This window comes from Hyaena hyaena, unplaced genomic scaffold, assembly GCF_003009895.1.
Source record: "Hyaena hyaena isolate Hyena2069 unplaced genomic scaffold, ASM300989v1 scaffold_187, whole genome shotgun sequence".
Classification (NCBI taxonomy): domain Eukaryota; kingdom Metazoa; phylum Chordata; class Mammalia; order Carnivora; family Hyaenidae; genus Hyaena; species Hyaena hyaena.
Window position 1 is genome coordinate 2,631,030 of NW_024080820.1, and position 19,259 is coordinate 2,650,288.

Consider the following 19,259-nt stretch of genomic DNA (forward strand, 5'->3'; position numbering starts at 1 on the left):
CTCTCAGACATATCACTCTTGTAAAAACTCACCTCCAAAGAAGCTTCCAAAGAAACCAAATACAAGGTTATGCAGCTCAGTTGCTCAGCTCCCCACCCCCATCTTCCTGGCCGGTTCTCTGGTGGTCGCTCCTTGATTTAATTTAGATTAATACGGTAGGTCTTAGGTGGCTACCCTGCTCTGGATTGCAAGCACTGCTCATTATTATCATAAAGGACTAGCAACTGGGGAGGTTTAAAGTTCAGGCGAGAGACCACCGTCTACATTTCTGCTATTTGGCTTACTAAATTACAAGAGTCTGGTGAGTCAATATGAAAGATTCCAAACACAAAGGTCAACGCTGGGCTACTGACCTTCCTGACCCTACCTCAGAGCCAAGAATTGCAATGCTGTTCTCCCTCCCACGCCAAACCCATTAGCGACCAGCTTGTCTTGGTTGATGCTTTTCTTTCACAACTATTTTTGAATAGATAATAGTTTTCCGGTGCCCACACACTAAATTAGCATGCCATTTCATGATGTGCCTTTGCTGTAAAGGCTTTTAATGTATTTGTAGCAGTACGATTCTTGCTGTTGTTAATTCACATTAATTAAATGATAGTCTCTTTCAAATCAGACTATGGTTCCGCTAAACATTCATATGGTCTAGAGTAGATGTAAAAAGCCAATGGACACATCTTATGAATTAATGGGTCACTCTTGCAGAGCTAAATAACAACTATTCAGGACCCTATCCACTTACTTTTTAGAAATAAGTTTCAGGGAGCCTAAAGACACAAAGGGCAGACACCGGGAGAAGTGAGGAAATGGTCAGTACTGTTCTTGCTCTTATACTTCCCCATCCAGTCAGTCACCAGATCCTAGAAACTCCTGTGTGAATAGCTCTGGTGTTTGTATCTTCCGGTCCTCTCTCACTCTTTCGTGCCAGGGTCTAGGTTTCTTAGGAGATAAATTCAGATTTCAGAGGAAGCCAACTGTTCCCCAGAGTACTCTCCTTCCTGGGCACACGTGATGTGTCCCACGGCCATACCTAGCCCACAGAGACTTCTGGACGTGACCACAGGAGCCAGGCACTGACGGAGATGGAGCCTGGGTGTCTAGATCCCTATTCAGAGAACCAATCATGAACACTTGTCCGGCCCGTTGATGAAAAGTTGGTGTGGTGGGTCCTAAGGCCAAGGTGGAGGGTCTGGCTTTCGTTTCAGTCAAAATTGTGTCCCAGACCTACCTCCTTCCAGAATTGCTCTAGCAGTCCCCTCATCATCTTTCCCTAAACTCAAACCTGCATTAACATGAATGCACTTGAAAAGCACTTTATTCTCTTAGAAGTAATTTCTACCAAGACTAACATATATTTCAGTTAGATAATGAAACCCTCATAATGTTTTCATATTATGCATAATGTTTTCTAATTAAAGCAGAAACCCATTTTAGAGCCATAAGCATGAACGTATTGGGCCGTTTAATTGATGATGGACCTGTCGGATGTGTAAGGTCATTTTTAAATTGTATCAAATGCTTTCAAATATCCTGTTGGTTTTCCATAATAAAAAAACTTCCAGTTGTTTTTAACAATTGTCTTTAAAAGGAGATCTTAAAACCCTAACACTGAACTTCCTCTTCCTAACTTTTTATAAAAGGGAAAAGGACCTCACCTAATTCATTAGTTATAATGGCAACTTTTGCCATATTTTATTCCTGTAGATTTAGTTTAGAACTAGCAGAGATTACTAATTTTTTCTAAACTTGCAAATCATCCCCTGAATGGAAGCACACTGTGTGGTATGAACTTTAAAAGACACAGTGTCTGTTCTCCTTTGAAGAGTTTATAGTCTAGTGAGAGAGAGAGAGAATGAGAGAGTGTATTTACTTATACAAATAAATAATGGCAATACAATGCAGGGTGAAATAAGTTCTCCAGGGGCAGGTGGAGGGTGAGGGCATTGGAAAAAGGTCCTCAGAGAAGGTAACATTGGAGATCTGTCAGAATTTGAAGATGTCCGGGAGAGGAAAGGAAGGGAGACGGTGGGGAAAAGCGTTTCAGGCCTTTTTGACTAGATCTTTCCTTTCCAGTAAATTTCTTTTATATATTTTAGCAAAATCTTGTCTTGTTCACATAAACAGTGCTGACAGATGAGTGAGGTAGTTGTTCTTCTGTAGTGTCTCTGGCCTTGGCCCTAGAAACCCTAAGACATAACCCAGGTGACACTGGTGCCAAGCCAGCAGATGGAAAACATTACCAGGCCGATTCGCATCCAATGACTGGATGCCAGCATCCCAACATGAAAAACGAGGAGGGGCCGCAAGCCCATGTATCACGAAGCACGATGGGTAACGCCACTGGGGACGCTGTCATTGAGTGATTTGTGGTGGTGTCGGAAATTCTACCATCGTTCCTTGTTCTTTCAGTTCTGGGGGTAGAAAAGATATTATCTCTGGTAGGTCGGGCAAGGAGGTTGGACAGCGAAAAGATGTCGAAAGCGAGTTCACTACTGAGAAGTGTGTATAAAAAGGAACAGACAGTGAAAAACGTTACTGGGGCCTGAATTTTTAAAATGGATAGTGACAAGGAAGAAGAACACAGTTATCTTTCGGTCTTCTCTACCCATAAGGTAGCCCCGAAAACATGTCTGAGTCCACAAAGCCATTGCCTCCAAGGCTACCAGAGGCTGACATTAAATCAGCCTGCAGATCTAGGAAACCCTGTGTTCTGACTATTTCTCCTGACTTGCTTGGTTTTCGGAGAAACGTGTTTCTCTGTATCTATAGGGTCACAATGAACTGCTTATCTTTTTTTCCATCTAGCAAGTTGAAGGTCAGAAAATAAAGCGAAAATACCTAATTGGGAGAATGGCGTATTCATGAAAGGTTAGGCATGAGAGCTGAGAGACCTGGTTTTCAATCCCAGTTCTGTATGACTTTGGCAAGTTTAAACTTTTTCCTGATCTCTAAAGGGGGGATTAATTCCTGCCAAACTACCTCACAGGGTAATTTAGAGATCAAAATAGAAATGAGACAATACTTAAGAGACTGATGGGTCAGCTAGAAAAAAATGCAAGAGTAAAGTTTTTCTTAACGTTAAGTAACAACAGCAAAATAATAATTAGAAACTGTACGTGTGTAGGGGTTTTGACATTTTTACTCACTGCTTTATCCCCAGTGCCTGGCACAGTGCCTGGACCAAAGTGGAGGGCAAGAATTACTTATTGTATAGGTGAAAAAAATGGGGCCAGGTAAATCTATAAATTAAGCAATGCTTTTTGAAAACTACCCAAAAGGGGGAAAGAAAGACACATTAAACTTCTGTAGTACATCATAGGCAACTGATTTAATTTATGGTGCACATGGGTAGTTGTGTCTTCTTGAGACCTTTGTACACAGAGAGCCCAATAAATATTTGGACTCATAGGTACACACACATAACTGTGGAGTTAGACTCCAGGGAGGAAAAATCATTTCCTGTGATGCTACATTTAATTTCAAACAACTACTTCACTTCCCTACTTCCCATTCCTTCTTTCTGATTTAAATTTGCTCCCCAAAAGATGAGAATTGCTGAGATGAGTTGAAAACTACAGCTATGCAGTTCAATGACCTCCCGACTCTATAGTACACTGGCAACATCAGGACACTAGTTTAAGAAAGCATACTGTGGGAAAAGGAATTAGAGACCCATGTGAACCTGGCCTTGAAAATAACTGTGGCTACAGGATGTTCCAGGAATCTAGGAGATGGACCCCTTACTGAGAAGGTGGAGTCTGGGTGGGCAGAATGCTGTGACATCAGTCCCCTCTTCCAAATTCTAGCTAATCTTAGTTCTCTTGTTTCTCTGTCTGCTAGGAAGCTCTGTGCCAAATCTAGACCAATATCAACTATACAGGACCCAGTGGCTTTTATTTCAGGGTTTATATCAATGATTTTCCTTATCTTATCGTTAGCCTCATTTTATCTTCTACTCTTATTTTCTTTTTGCCCTGGAATTGTCACTGTTTTTATAGCAGTTTCTCTTTTTTTATTTATTTCTGAGAGAGCATGAGCAGGGGAGGGTCAGAGAGAGAGGGAGACACAGAATCCGAAACAGGCTCCAGGCTCTGAGCTGGCTGTCAGCAGAGAGTCTGACACGGGGCTTGAACCCACGAACTGTGAGATCATGACCTGAGCCAAAGTCGATGCTTAACCGACTGAGCCATCCAGGCGCCCCTATAGCAGTTTCTCTGGAAACCACTTTGGATCTCTTTCAGCGTAATGTTAGTAGATGCAACTCGAGGTGCTGGTGTGGTGTGAAACCTGATGAGTGTGAACTTGTAGTGTGTGTGCTCCATCACTGCTGGCTACGGCACTCCCTTACCATGGGAAGTTCATCACTCAAGGGAAAACTTCTCTCTGTTCAGATGGGAGACTGCAGGTTGGGGGAGGGGGGAATCAGCGCTGATGACAAGTCAGAGTTCTACTAGAGTTCTCCTTCCAATGACTCTGAGGCCACGCTGGAACGTAAATGCCACAGTCAGCGAGCAGCACTGCTCTTGGGCATGTGGAAACAACCAATCAATGGAAACCGCCTGCTTTCAAGATGTCTACTTTCATGAAATCTTGCAGCTGTGTTCCTAAAGCCATCATGGCAAGTCTTAGCCTTCATAAGGAAACATGAAGACTTGAAGATTAATTAACCTACCCAACATGAAGGATTCTGGACTAGATTTTGGTGCCAGAAGAGTTCTCTAGAGTGGTGATGGCTGCCTCAATTTTTTTCTTATTCAATTCAAATAGGCAAGCAAATATTGAAAACCAAAGGCTTTTTATCTAACATATTCCAGGCAAATGGGGTAACAAGATTTAAAACCTTGTTTAAAAAATGGCAGATTGACTTGGGGAATATATTGGAGAAAAAGATGGGAAAGGGAAGGAAGGTTGAGGAAAAGTGACATAAAGTAGCCAATTAGGAAATATTTGACGCATAACAGGTTGAATGAATAAATGATAGGCTAGGACACCATCAGTGCTTCGTAAACTCTTAGTTTGGCCTGGTTTAAAGACTGGTTATTTAATACCAAATTGGGACCATTTCTTCCTGTGAAATTTGTATAAATTTTATTATAAAAATACAATATTCCATTTTTCCCCCAACAATGACTGATAGTATTTTTATTAAAAGGTTATTTAAAATGCCTACAGCTATTTCCTTTTCCTTCAGCCACTCCAAGTATGGTTCTTATTGCCCTATGGAATTATGTTATGACGGAGGGTTCCAGTGTCCCTTTGCCTCTGTCCTGTCACCAGTTGAACAATCACTCAGTGGCCTAGACTATCCCAGACCCAAGTAGTTTGGAGAAGGCGATCCCTGGTAACCCAGAGGCATTAAGACAGCTTCTAAAATTGTGGCATTTTTTTCCTCCTCTGAGAATATTCGCTTATACTCTGTCTCTGGTACACTGGACCCACTGGTTATACTGTGTAGCTTATCTGCTCAGGGCTGAGCAGGGCACCTGTGATCGATCTATCCTGCGAGCATCTCCACAGCTCTGCTGAGTTCACTCTGCTGGAAGCTTCTATGATTATTGTTAGGAATCAGAGGAATGGAATGAAAAGGAGGGGGAGGGGAATAGAGGGGAAGGTGGCTTAGCCCTTCTGGGTGGCCACCTCTGAAAAAGAAATCTATACTTGCTCATATAAACACCACACTAAGTTTTTCAAATTCTCAAATCACATTTATACACTTAAAAATATCTTTATTTCCAAGTTGTCCTGGATGAAACACAGATGGGGTATCTATTTTAAAACAAAATTAGAAAATCAACACTAAAGCTAACATTTCTGTGAGTCCACGAAAAAACATTTTTTAGTTTAATTGATGCCAAACGGCACTGATGCTTCAAAACCAGGCAATACCTCAAAGAAAACTGAATATTCTCTGTGCTGCTGATAGAAAATGCCTAGGAAGTACAATGTAGAGATCACCCTTCCAGGGGGGGACAGCTTCTTCCAGTCTCCAATGATTTAGTCAAAGCACAAGTTTTCACTACCAAAACCTCCACGGTATGTTCTATTATGGTATCGAACCTCCCATACCCCTCCCAATATGGCCAAGGTCGTCATATTTCCATTAGAAACGCTAAATATTTGAGTATAAGAAAAAATAATTTTAAAAAGCTACTCAGTTCATGCAGGAGAAACTACCACACTGTGAGCTCTCTGAAGACCAGGACTCTGCCTTCTCATTCATTCACCTCTGACGGCCCATGTGGCCTGCTGCTGTGTCCCACAGGAGACACGAAATCTGTTAATCAGAGTAGTATTATTGAGTTCACAGATCTAATTTTTAAATAGTAGTTTGTCACAAATCTAACCTTTGTTAAATATAATGGTAAATGGATTTGATCTGCACAAGGACAATTCCATATATGAAATGTTTCAAGAAAATCTTTTTACTTACACTGAATTACGTGCTCAGCACCTACTTGAATTAACAAGGATGGGGAAAACCACTAAAACTTTTTATTATCTTCTTTCATCTTCTCAAGAAAATTCCATAAAATCTTCCCAGAAAGTAAGCTATCACCACTAAAACAAAATTTTCCTCCCCCCCTGCCGCTACTTTGTATTAACTTGTTACATTACCGAGTTCAATTTTCCCTATTGTTTAAGTTGCACAACAGTTCACCTAGAGATACTGGGAATGCTCTGCTTTCAGGAATAGAATATTCTAGTTGTAAAGGACTTTTGGAGAACATCCAGTCCCGGTTCCTCATTTACAGAAGGGAAAACTTGCCCAAAGCTCACTGCTAATTTGAGTGTAACTAAAGCTCCAGGAGGGCAGGAACTGACACCATGTTTCCAACCTCTCACACAATGCCTGGCACACAGCAGGCATTTCATAGATACTTGATGGAGAAACAGAGCACTGACCAGGAGCTACAAATGCTGTTTCTGAGTTCCCTGGCCAGGCCTTCTACAGCACCATGGCCAAGACACAAGACCAGTTTTGCAGTGATGCACTAAATGGGAAATAAGGATATCAGGGCATCTCCAGGGCTGAATTAATCTCCTGCTGGTTGTGGATAGAAGGATGAATTTATATTGAGAATCCTACAAACCCTTACTGGCTTACCAGTGTATGCTATTTCCTAACCTCTAATTTTTAGCCAGATCCTTTCTGTTGTCTGAAACACGCCTTAACTTCCAGGCAACCAGAGTAGTGACAATTGCTTCTTCAAGGTCACTGGAATAGGGTGTGGTCCATGGCAACAGAAGAAACCTAATGAAATGCAAACTTTCTAACTTAAACCATTAAAAAAAAGAGAGAGAGAAAAGCGAGGAATGGGGGACAAACTCCAAAATTGAAAATGGTTGCTAAACTTTTCCAGACTTTTCCTACTAGTAAAAGTGTGAAGCTGTAACTTCTCTGGCCAAATGAGATGTGCGCACTTCACTCTTTTGAAACAGCAGTGTATTATTACTGTCACTCTAGTGACCTGACAGAATCAATATATGCCAATGTATTAGAGGCTCATAAGTCCCTATTGACCAGAGCAGCATTGAGAGGGCCAGTCTCTAATTGAGCCAGCCTCATCCAAAACCATGGACTTGTTTGCCTGGAGTGCTCCAAACTCAAGAGCTCTGCAAACACAGCACCAGGCTACCCAGCTCCCCCACACTTCCAGGCTGTGTCTGTCCCTGCTCCGTCACACAGGCCCACATTCTCCTTTAAGATGGCCTGAGGTACTCTTTGTGCAGTTATTTCAGGGAAAGAACTGGTCCAGCTCTGAAGCGTCCTGGCAGTGACCTTGGTAAAATGGGTGAGGCTGCCCAGTGTTGGTGTCCTGACAGGCTTGGATAGATTCTCCCCCAGCCCCCAACATCTATAATTCCATGTATTCTTTGCCTTCATCACCTTGGTAGTTCTTTAAATTCTTTTTAAAATTTTTTTTAATGTTTATTTATGAGAGAGAGACAGAGACAGAGAAACAAAGTGCAAGCAGGGGAGGAACAGAGAGAGGGAGGGAGACACAGAACCTGAAGCAGGTTCCAGGCTCTGAGCTGTCAGCACAGAGTCTGACATGGGGCTCAAACTCACAAACCGAGAGATCATGACATGAGCCAAACGAAGTCTGACACTTAACCAACAGTGCCACCCAAGCACCCTGATAGTTCTTTAAATTCTTTACCTGGAAATCTAGGGGTGATTTGTAGAAGAGTATGAATAATTAACATATGTATATTTAATGAAAACTAAGTACGTTTTTGTGCTAATCCAGATGGCATTATTTTTTTCTTTCTAAGATAGACTAGTGGTAGTAAGTATTAAAGTTTTAAAAAAAGATATGAGAGAAAATTGTATATGTTAACTTCCTTTTGGGGGAGCTGATTAGACAAAGACTGCCAGTATTTTATTTTATTGATAAAAAATATCAATGCATTGTGGTAAAACTTGGTTTTGTAGAATTCTTTGTGAATCATACTATATGTTCTAACAGATACATATTTTCTATCCAACTAAATTACCAGGGAGAAAATGTCATATTCCTTCCTGACATGGCTCGATGCTATCTATTTGATATGGATGAAAGGAGAAAAAAAAAAGAAGGGAAGAATAGGGGAAGGGAAAAAGAAGGAGAAGGAAGAAAGGTCTTCCCCAGTGTTCTAAGTTTTCCCTGGTCAAGCATTTTATGGGTTAAAATTATACGGGGAACACCTGCCTGGCTCTTTTCAAGTTTGCTAAAGTAATTCTTTTTTTAACTTCACCACAGTGTTGATTCACTTACTTAATGAAATGTCCTCAGGGCTTTTGAGGGTTAGGTGGGCTAGCATACAGTAAGCTAGCAATCTGGAGAGGAGAGACAGATGGGAGGGGGTCATTTTCTGAGCCATTTCATTGATAAAGACGTGTATTTTATATCTTGCTTTAGGAGCCTGTCGGTTGAAACAAACAAACAAACAAACAAACAAGGCAGTTTCTGATACTCTGTTCCAATACAGGAAGAAAGTCAAGCTTTTAGTAATAAAGAATCTATTATTTTGAGTTTACACAAATATCAAATGTTTTCAAGCTACAAAGTTTTCTTTCTAATGCATGGTGTGTATGTGTGTGCACGTGTGTGTTTGAATATAAGGGGGAATCATTTTGGAATTTTACACACTCCCTATTAGGAAGAATCTGGAAAGGTTTAACACCAATCTTCATCTTCGGAAAGATCCTACTAAAACTATTTAAACCAAAGGCTACGCACATTATTTCTCATTAACTTTGTTCTCCCTCCTGCCCAATTCTGCCTTAAACAATACAAGTGTTTAATGACCTGAGTTTAACTACGACATGTGTTCACTCTGACTTCACTAAGCCTCAAACAAATGCGTAGTCTAAATGGGATTTGGTAAGTTCACTTCTTGGGATGGATTTAGTAGCTATACGGAAGACCTTTAAAATTCATAACTTGGGGAACAGCATAAATATATCTAAAATATAACCACATACATATGATCAATTGATTTTGGTAAGTAAGGAAGGAAGTTCAATGGACAAAGGAAAATCTTTGGTGCTAACACTATTGGACATTCTTAAGTAAAAAGATGAACTACAATACCTTGCATCTTATATGAAAAGTAACTCTACATGGATCAAAGATCTGAATGTAAGAGATAAAACTGTAAAACTTTTAGAGAAAACAGTAAAAAATGTTGAGGTCTTAGGTTAGGCAAAGATTCAGATATGACAACAAATCATAATCTTCAAAAGAGATAATTTGGCCACCATCAAAATACAGAGCTTCTGATCTATAAAAAGATACAGTCTGAAAGACAAATATGATCTGGGAGGAATATTTGCAAAACAAAATCTGATAAAGAACTTGCATCCAGAAAATACAAAGGATGCTTATAACTCAATAATAAGAAAACAATCCAATGAAAAAATGGGAAAAAACTTGAACATTTTACCTAAAAGGATACATGAATGGCAAATAAGTATATGAAAAGATACTTAGTCACTAGGGAAATGCAAATTCAAACCACAATGAGACACAACTACACACCTATCAGAATGGTTCAAAAAACAAAATAAAACAAAACAACCTGGCAAGGCCAAGTGCTCATGAGAATACACAAAACTAGAATGCTCACATACTGCTGGTGGGAATGCAAAATGGTACAAGTACTTTGGAAGTAATCTGACAGTTTCTTATAAAGTTAAACATACACTTATCATGTGATCCAGTAATTTCACTCCTGAGCATTTATCCAAATGAAAATAAAGCTTACATTAACACAAAAACCTATGCATGAATATTTATAGTGGCTTTATTCATAATTTCAAAAACTGGAAACAATCCAAATGGCCTTCAGCTGGTGAATGGACAAAGAAATCGACACCTTTACACAATGGAAGACAATAAATTCAGCAATAAAAATAAATGAGCTACAGGTATACATAGTAACACTGATGGATACAGGACACATTATGCTAAGTGCAAGAAGCCATATTCAAAGACTACATCCTGCATGATTCCATTTTTATGATATTCTAGAAATAGCGAGATTATAGAAACAGAAAATAGATCAGTGATTACCAGGGGCTGATGGGAGGGCTGGTGGGTGAGGAAGGAGGGCTGATCACAAAGGAACAGTACAGGGAAAGTGCTAGACAGATGCACATACTGCATTTCCATTGTCATGGTAGTTACGTGACTGTATTCATTCGTCAAAACTCATAAAACTTTACACCAAAAATAGTGAATTTTCCTGTATGTAAACTAAAAAGTAAATAAACAACATCTTATGTAAACGTCCATCAACAGTGGATTATTCAAATAAATTATAGGCCACTTCACAAAGGAATAAAACATTTCTTTCAAAAAGGAATAAGGTAGGTTTGTACATACTAGCAAGAAAATGTGTAAGAGAGAAAAGTTGTAGAAGGATAGCCATACAGTGAATTCAATCCATTTTAATGAATATATGCACGTGTGTGTTAGTAATTCTAGAAAAAAAATATGGAGAAATACTCCCCAAAATAGTAAGAGAAAGATGTTTGAGAATGTAAGAGAATGACAAAGGACTTCCATTTTCAATGATTTCTATATTATAATACCGTATGGACTTTTTAAACAAATAGAGTTATTTTTTCATAATACAAAATCATAAAGATATAAAATCTGATGCCTTGAGCTGAAGAAATGCATGCTATTTTCCCACAAAAACACAGAATTCTTCTGCCAGGCACTTAAAAATAGGTTGTAGCAATAATTTGCAGTGGAAGCTCTATTCTGAGTTTAGCGTCAGATTAGAAGGTAAGATTGGCCATTTCCCCCTGAGCCAGCATTTGCGTTGCCAAACAGCAACTGCCTGCCAGGTTTAAAAGAACATTTTATGTAACCAAATGCAAAAGGCAAACCAATACAAGACACATCCTGTAAGTATTGATGCATGTAAAATCTAAGCTTTTTACAATCTCTAAACTTGAGGGCTTTTTAAGAACTTAATGTTCTCTCAATTATAAAATTGTCTCTTCACAGAAAAATGTCTAATCACTTTAAAACCATATCTATCTATTACAGGCCAGAGAATACGCCCTGGCCAAGCAAGGCAAGAGAATCTACAATAAACATGAGAACAATCCAACAATGAACATAATGTCACAGTTCAACCAAACCCTGGGACCTTGGATATTTTCTTGGAACATTCCACTTCCATGTAAGCCAGAATATGGAAGTTTTTATTAAGATTGCATTCAGCGAAAATAAAATGGCGGTACTACAAAATTTTTAAGAGTATTGGCCAATGTGAGGCTTTAAGTATAACTTTTTTGAAAATGTTAATTGGAAGCATAAATTGACTCTTCAAGAGTCACACAGTTCCCAGAATTTTCCTTAATAAGAACAGCATGTTGAAGAGATACTTCTGAAAAGAAAAAAATGAATACAAATCTAGAAAAATTCCTGCTTTCTGATTTGCCAAGCTATTTATTGAGATTAAATGGGATCCAATAAGAGAACTCTATTGATAGAGTTGTGGTTGCTCTATCCCCCACTCCCACTTCACCACCCTCTCCTGTGTCTCCCACCCCAGAGCTGATAAATCTTTTCACGAGTCAGAAGAGGATTCCATAGACCAGGGAGTCTGCCAAAATGAAGTTACCTTTCCTTGGCTCACCCTCAACTGTAAAGACAACTGGATTTTTTTGGATACAATTTTCAGATTGATAATTAGGCTCCTGTATATTTCCTTACAGATGTGCAAATGTTCCCAGAAGAGCGTGTTCTAAATAGCTTCCATTTTATTACAGTTTGATTTTAATGAATACGGATTTGATGGAGAGTTTTATGTAGCAATCATGCCTTATGTCTGAAGCCTCTGAGCCTTCTCCATTATGATTTTTACTCTAAGTACAAAAGATAGGGGAAGAAAATATAGAAAACACTCAGTTGTTATAAGAAAAAACCCCATATATTTGTACTATTTTAATACTATCAAAAGTATTCCTTCAAACAATTTGCATTTTGCAATTTCCTTCTACCAGCATCACAGCTCTCTCTCATTCCACTAAAGATGGTAGTTTGGTTGCTCTAGTCTACTCCCCTCAGAATTCTGAAAAGCTCATCCGTGCTTTCACTTTCTATTTCATTAAAGAGGAAGAGAAATTGACTAATTCTTCCTTAGTGGAGGATCCATTTGGAATCAGAGATTGGTTTTCAGGCCATGGTCTAACACATAAACAATAGGTGTTGAATAAACCTTCATTCTCCCTCTCTATCTTACCCTTAGCTCTTGACTCTCTGCTCATAACAAAAAAAAAATTAATGTTTATTTTTGAGAGAGAGAGAGAGAGAGAGCACAAGTGGGGGAGGGTCAGAAAGAGAGGGAGACACAGAATCTGATGCGGGATCCAGCTCTGAGCTGTCAGCACAGAGTCCTATGTGGGGCCTGAACTCATGAACTGCAAGATCATGACCTGAGCCAAAGTCAGATGCACAGCTGACTGAGCCACCCCATGCCCCAGCTCTTGACTCTCTTAACTTCCAATGCAGGCTGCATATCCCATTATCAGATCTATCAAAATAAGAGCATTAAAATATCAGTTTCATCCAGCAATTTTCCAGTGGCTCCCAACTGCCCACAAAATGTAGTCTGAACTTCTCCCTGGCATTCAAGGTTCTCTGTAATCAGATTCTGATATACTCCAATATGTAGTGGCAGGCTCCCTGTAAGCTGACTCCACTCTGACTCTAGCTTATTTTTTAAGACAAATTTCTAGTAAACCAATCTTCTCACGAATTCCTGTCTTTAAATGGCAGGCCCTAAGCCAATCCTTCACTGCCCTCATGATAAAGCATACCTTCAGCATGAGGCCTGGCTCCCCTACCTTCTGCTTCTGCTAGGTCACAATAACCACAGTAATAGCTGCCATGGACTCGGTGCCTTCCTATACATTAACTAGTTTCATCATCAAAACAACTTGTAAAGAAGTTATTTTGATCTCTATTTTATAGACAAGGAAATTAGAGCTCAGTGAGACTGACTTAAGACCCTATTGCTATTACAGAATGGTGAAAACAAGATTCTCTGACCGTAGAGCCACTTCCCTTCCCCTACCACTGTTTTGCCTTCATCTACCTCTTCTGCTCATAACCTGGTCCAGATTTATGTTGGCATCCCTTATTTGACACTTAATCTCATTCTGTCTTGAGTTGCTAATTACATGTTCACTTGTGTTTATCATCTCGATGTGGGTGTTAGAGGTCAGTGACCTTACCCTACTGACCAACCGCCTCCACCAGCGTCTAGGACAGTGCTGTGGACATATCCCAAGGACTCAATGGGTGAGCATGGCCTGAAATCCTACATGTATATTCCCATTTGAACTGGATTCTCCCCTGGATTCCTACTTCTGTTAAAAGCACTCTTTGCTGAGTTAATGTTAGCAAATGAAGTAATATATGTTCTGTCTTTAGCTTATGAGTCTACCAGAGAGGGTGGCTCAAAAAGGATATGAAGAGAGAGATAAACTTTGCTCTAATATCAATTGTCTAGAATTAATGAAGTATTAAATGAATACATGGAATTAAGTAAATCATCAGAAGGAGGATCTTTATTCATAAACAATCCACTTTGGAATTTGCATGTTTTTCTTTAACCACACCTCAATCTCATAATATGGGGTTCATTCAAACCAAAATTTACTTTTCTACAATGCAGTACATATGGAATGATTTAAGATGTAAAACATTTCATTATGGAAGCTTGCTGGTGTGAAAAACAGAAAGCATCATAGCTGTGTTTAACATAGATATTTTGCTCTGACTACTTTGACTGAAAGTTTCTTTAAAATGCTCTAAATTGTATCACTTCTTGGCCTTTGGCTAAGATCACATGTAAAATGCTCTAAATTGTGCAAGCAGTAATAAATATCTGTGTTCTTTGAGTTTCCTACCTTTTTTGAAACCCATACCACATTAAATTCTTTCAATGCACGCAGCTTACTCATTGCCTCTTATAGCAAATTCATAATGGAACTTCCAGCATTGCCAACAAGCACTGTGCCTTTTTTTTTTAAACCTTTATTTATTTTTGAAGGAGAGAGAGACAGAGCATGAGTGGGGAGGGGCACAGAGAGAGGGAGACACAGAATCTGAAACAGGTTATAGGCTCTGAGCTGTCAACACAGAGCCTGATGTGGGGCTTGAACTCAGGACTGTGAGATCACGACCTGGGCCAAAGTCAGATGCTTAAATGACTGAGCCACCCAGGTACCCTGCACTGTGCCTTTTTAATGGTTCATATCTTACTGATGAATTTTGTAAAGGATCTTTACCAAGAGTGAAGATAACTAATTTTGAAAACAGGTTAAGATTTTAAACTTATTGATATGAGAATGAGTGAAAAAGATAAAACCCTTGCTGAATCTAAATATTTGCTCAGGCTTTGGGTGTTTATTCATTTCCCTTATTTGGTAAAGAGATAGAGAGAGAGAGAGAGCGCCACAGGGAGTATTCCATCTATAAATCTGCCACTAGACATATGCTGTGTGCATTTTCGGAAAGACTTTTATTACGTGATCCTCAAGCAGCATGTCCATGCCAGCTGGTGGGCTGGAATATAAAACACATCCCTCAGAAGAAGCTAATATTGGGTCAATAATATGACAATAAAAAGGGGTTGTGCAGCCATCTGTGGGATCCCTAATAGTAGGGGTTTGTTTCTAGAACCTCAGCCTTGCTGCATCTTATGTTGTCTCTAATAGTTTTACAGATGCTTGGCATTCTCACTGATGATGACGGGAACAAAGGTGCTGGTGAGACTAGAGGAGGCATAAACTGTGTTCTACACTCACTAGAGACCTACAACCATTGCACCTAACTTGGTAAACTTCAGGAGTTTCTTTGGAGTCAACGGCATTTATATCAGGAGATGAGGTGTCCAGCATAAGTAACTAAGTGAATAACAGATGTACCTTGGGCCAGCACTTTGGGAAACAGAAGAATTTCATTTTGCAATAGTAAGTACTGGGTGAAGATGAGAGGAACAAAGAGAATGAGACACGTTGTCTCTGGTTTTGAAAATGGGAGAGTCCACTTTGTACATGTGGCTTAGGGTTGGTTCTACATAGCTCTTGAGATATGCATGAATTGTTGCTTCAAAGACCATGCTTCACTATTTCAGTGGTAATAAAACTACTGGAAGTGATGGTGTCAAAGTACTTGAGTTTTATTCTTGTCACGTATCCCACAGCATGGCTCTGTTTCCCAGGCCTTACCTAGCTCTTCATGTCTCTCATCTGCTGCCCTCACAAATTTCCTTCTTGCTGTCTTTGTCCTCTTTCAATATTATAGCAGGAAGCACAGAACACACCACTTTGTTAAGATGAACTGAAGGACAGACAGACTGTCAAAAAGATAAAATGTCTCTTATGCCGGGTCTCATGGACATGATTTTCTTAGCAGAGCCTTATAGTACTTTGGATGGCGTCTAGGTCCTTTGGTCAGTAAGAACCTTGAGATGGTTTATAAGCATAACCATGATTTTCTCTGGTCTCTAATGTGCCATGACAGAGGGATTGCCATCAGTTCCCCAGGCCAATTATGGAAGTGCATAAAATCACCGCTCTGGTTTCAACTGCCTGATACTAGAGACATTATTTCTATGTAGGTAGTAAAAGGCTTCTCCTGAAAACAAAAACAAAAACAAAAACCCAAAACAAGACACCACCTTCCCCCCACCAGGATCTGAGCACCCTGGGCTCAGACACCCTCCCCCCCCCGCCATGGCCATAATCAGCTAGAGTCGAGCAGGAGTGTCCAGCCTCTGTGGCATGACTCAGGTCCCCTTCTCACATGTCATCACTTGTCAGGTCCCTGAAAGTATTTGACTTTGTAACCTCTGCAGAATTTAGGGCAAGATACATTGCACAAGGCCTTATACTCTGATGATTTCCATATTTGTATAAATCAGACCAAACCTAAAACAATGACTAACTTTAGGATGCCACTGAATGCATAAATGTGTTTGAGCACAGGGGGCTAGAGTGGAGGAAAATGCACAAGACTGGCCGAGACACCAAGTTCTTTCTTGGTTCCATTAGTCTCATTTCTAGGCCTTGGTTTTCAAGGAGCCCATAAGTATCTGATTTATGTTATTAAAAAAAATAATGAGTATTATTATTAAAACCAAAATGCATACTTTCAAGTATTACATGTCAACTGGAATTCACCTAAGCACCTATATGTGCTACACAGATAAAAGAGTTCATCTTACACAGAAAATAACAGTATACATACCTATATGTACACTTGCATACACACATCTATTTCCAGATATAAGACATGTTTACACTTGACATAGACAAGTAAACTAACATATATACATGTTCATAGTATGCATTTACATACACACATACTATAGCTGTATATAGACTTTTATTTGTCATGTGTATTCACTTATCATTATATATGTGTGTATACATTCTCAAATGATTCAGACTATAGTTAACCATGATCATGTAAGTGTAGTAGGAATAATGATAATTTTTATATTTTCTTTATGTTTATTTATATAGTTAAACTTTCCCATAATATGCATATTATTATGTAATTAAATATATAATGCAAATAATTTGCCCATGATGAGCTTGTAACTAACATCTTGGTTCTCTGACGTATGTAATCAATGTAATTCTGATTTGATTTTGTGCATGGGTGAAAATCAAAGTTCATTCCTCATTAAAAGAAAAGAAGTTAGTCCTAATGTTTAGCTGAAGAGGATTCAGGTATTGCACGAAGAGCCACTTAAAAAATGTGTGTACGTATATATAGATATACACACACATATATATGTATATGTGTATATATGTATATGTATGTATATGTGTATACACACACACATTTGCTTGCCTATGTGTGTCAGTGTTTTGGCAATATTTTGCAGTTTTAGCAGAAATTGTTGCTTTTCAACAGTACTGACATGTTCTTTTATGTTTCCTAGCCTCCCTTCAATTGGGTTGGCCACATGCCTTATTCTGACCAAAATTAGTGAAGGTTATGTGTGTAATTTCTTGGCTAATATGGTTAAGGGTATGTGTTCCCTCTTCACTTTCTGTCTCCCTTGCCCCTCACTCCTTCTACCTCATTTGCCTGCTTCAAGTATAAGTTGGCAGAGGCTCAAGATGGCAGCACTTGGGTCCCTAAGTCACTAATTAACCAGGTCAGATTTTGATGTGAGTGAGAAGCAAGCTTCTGTTACGGGAAGCCACTGCAGTTTCAGGATTCGTTGGTTGTAACAGTGTAACTTAGCTTTTAATATCACAACTAACGTAAGATAGACAAGTAAATTGTGTGCTAGAACTGCGAGAAGACAGCAATTGTCACCCATAATCCATAATTTTGAGTTTTTGTAGTCATTGAAATACCTTAATTCATTACAAGCATCATATTAAGCTTATCTTAAACCTACGGACTCTAACATGCCTCATAGCTATTACTGATTGTTTTTGTAATATATTCATGGTCCAAGTTATAAAATATATTTATACTAATGAAACGGTAATCTATTCTGTTCAGGTGTTAGGGCTCCAGGCAAAATTTGTGTGGAATAAGTAGGATGCCACTTCTAAAAGTATTGGACAATCACTAGACTAGATTATATGAAGGGCTCCATAAAATAATAAAATTCAATAGCAAGTTCTAGATTTCCCTTGACACAAGAAAAGGAAGACTGCTGCCTTGAAGCCACAAAGAAGGAGAAACCACAGCTATGACAGCCATGCTATTTCATTGATTTCATTCCACGGATATAATAGGTAAAAATTCCCAGGAGCTGTAGAAATCCTAAAAGAATGAATGAATCCTGATATATTTTTTAAAGATGTATGTTTAGAGAGAGAAAGAGAGAACAAGCAGAGGAGAAGTGTGGAGAGAGAGAGAGAGAGGAAATATTAAGCATGTTCAGTGCAGAACCCAATGCGGAGCTCGATACCACGACCCTGGAATCATGACCTGAGCTGAAATCAAGAGTCGAAAACTCAACCAACTGAGCAATTCAGGCACCCTTAATCCTGTTTTTAATTCAGTTTCTAGAATAGGGACATGAGGCGATGAATACTAGAACTCACAATAACGTGTGGGGCTAAAACATGGATTTAAACCATGTGGCCACACTTTCATGTCTCAGTTCCACAAGTCAGGATTTTGATATTATTTGTATTAGTGATCTATTTCTGAATAATAAATTACCTTAAAATTTAGTGGCTTGAACAATAATGAATATTTAATCTCACAGTTTCTGTAGGTCAAGAATTCAGGAGTGGCTTAGCTGGGGAGTTGTGGCTCGATGGGCTCTGCTTCCAAGATGGCGTATTCACATTGTTGGCACGTTGGTGCTGAGTCTGGCAGGAGGATTCAGTCTCTCTCCATATAGACCTCTCTCATGACTGACTGTCCTCATGATGTGATGGCTGGCTTCCTTAAGAGGAAGTGATCCGAGGGAGAGCAAGGTGGAAGTCACAATATTTGTATGACCTACCCTCGGAACTCACACTCAGTCATTTTTACGATACCCTATTAGTTACGTAGGTTTGTCCTTTTCAGTGTGGGAGAAGACTGCATAAGGGTGTGAATACCATTAAGTGGGAATCAATGGGCACCATTTTGAAGACTGGCTACCACGTGGCTCTTGTCAAAGAGGAAAGCCTTATCCATAATTTGACATGCATAGTGGACACTGTTCAAAGTGTATTTATCAGCAAGGAGTGAAACATCCCTGCAAATATGTACATCTTA

At 39.3% G+C, this 19,259-nt stretch overlaps 1 protein-coding gene across 1 annotated transcript in view; it reads right to left on the bottom strand.

Moving 5' to 3' along the window:
• The window catches only part of SCFD2 (sec1 family domain containing 2), a 231,514-nt gene that overhangs the window by 121,157 nt on the left and 91,098 nt on the right, over positions 1–19,259 (bottom strand). The gene's annotated exons all lie outside the window — the stretch shown is intronic.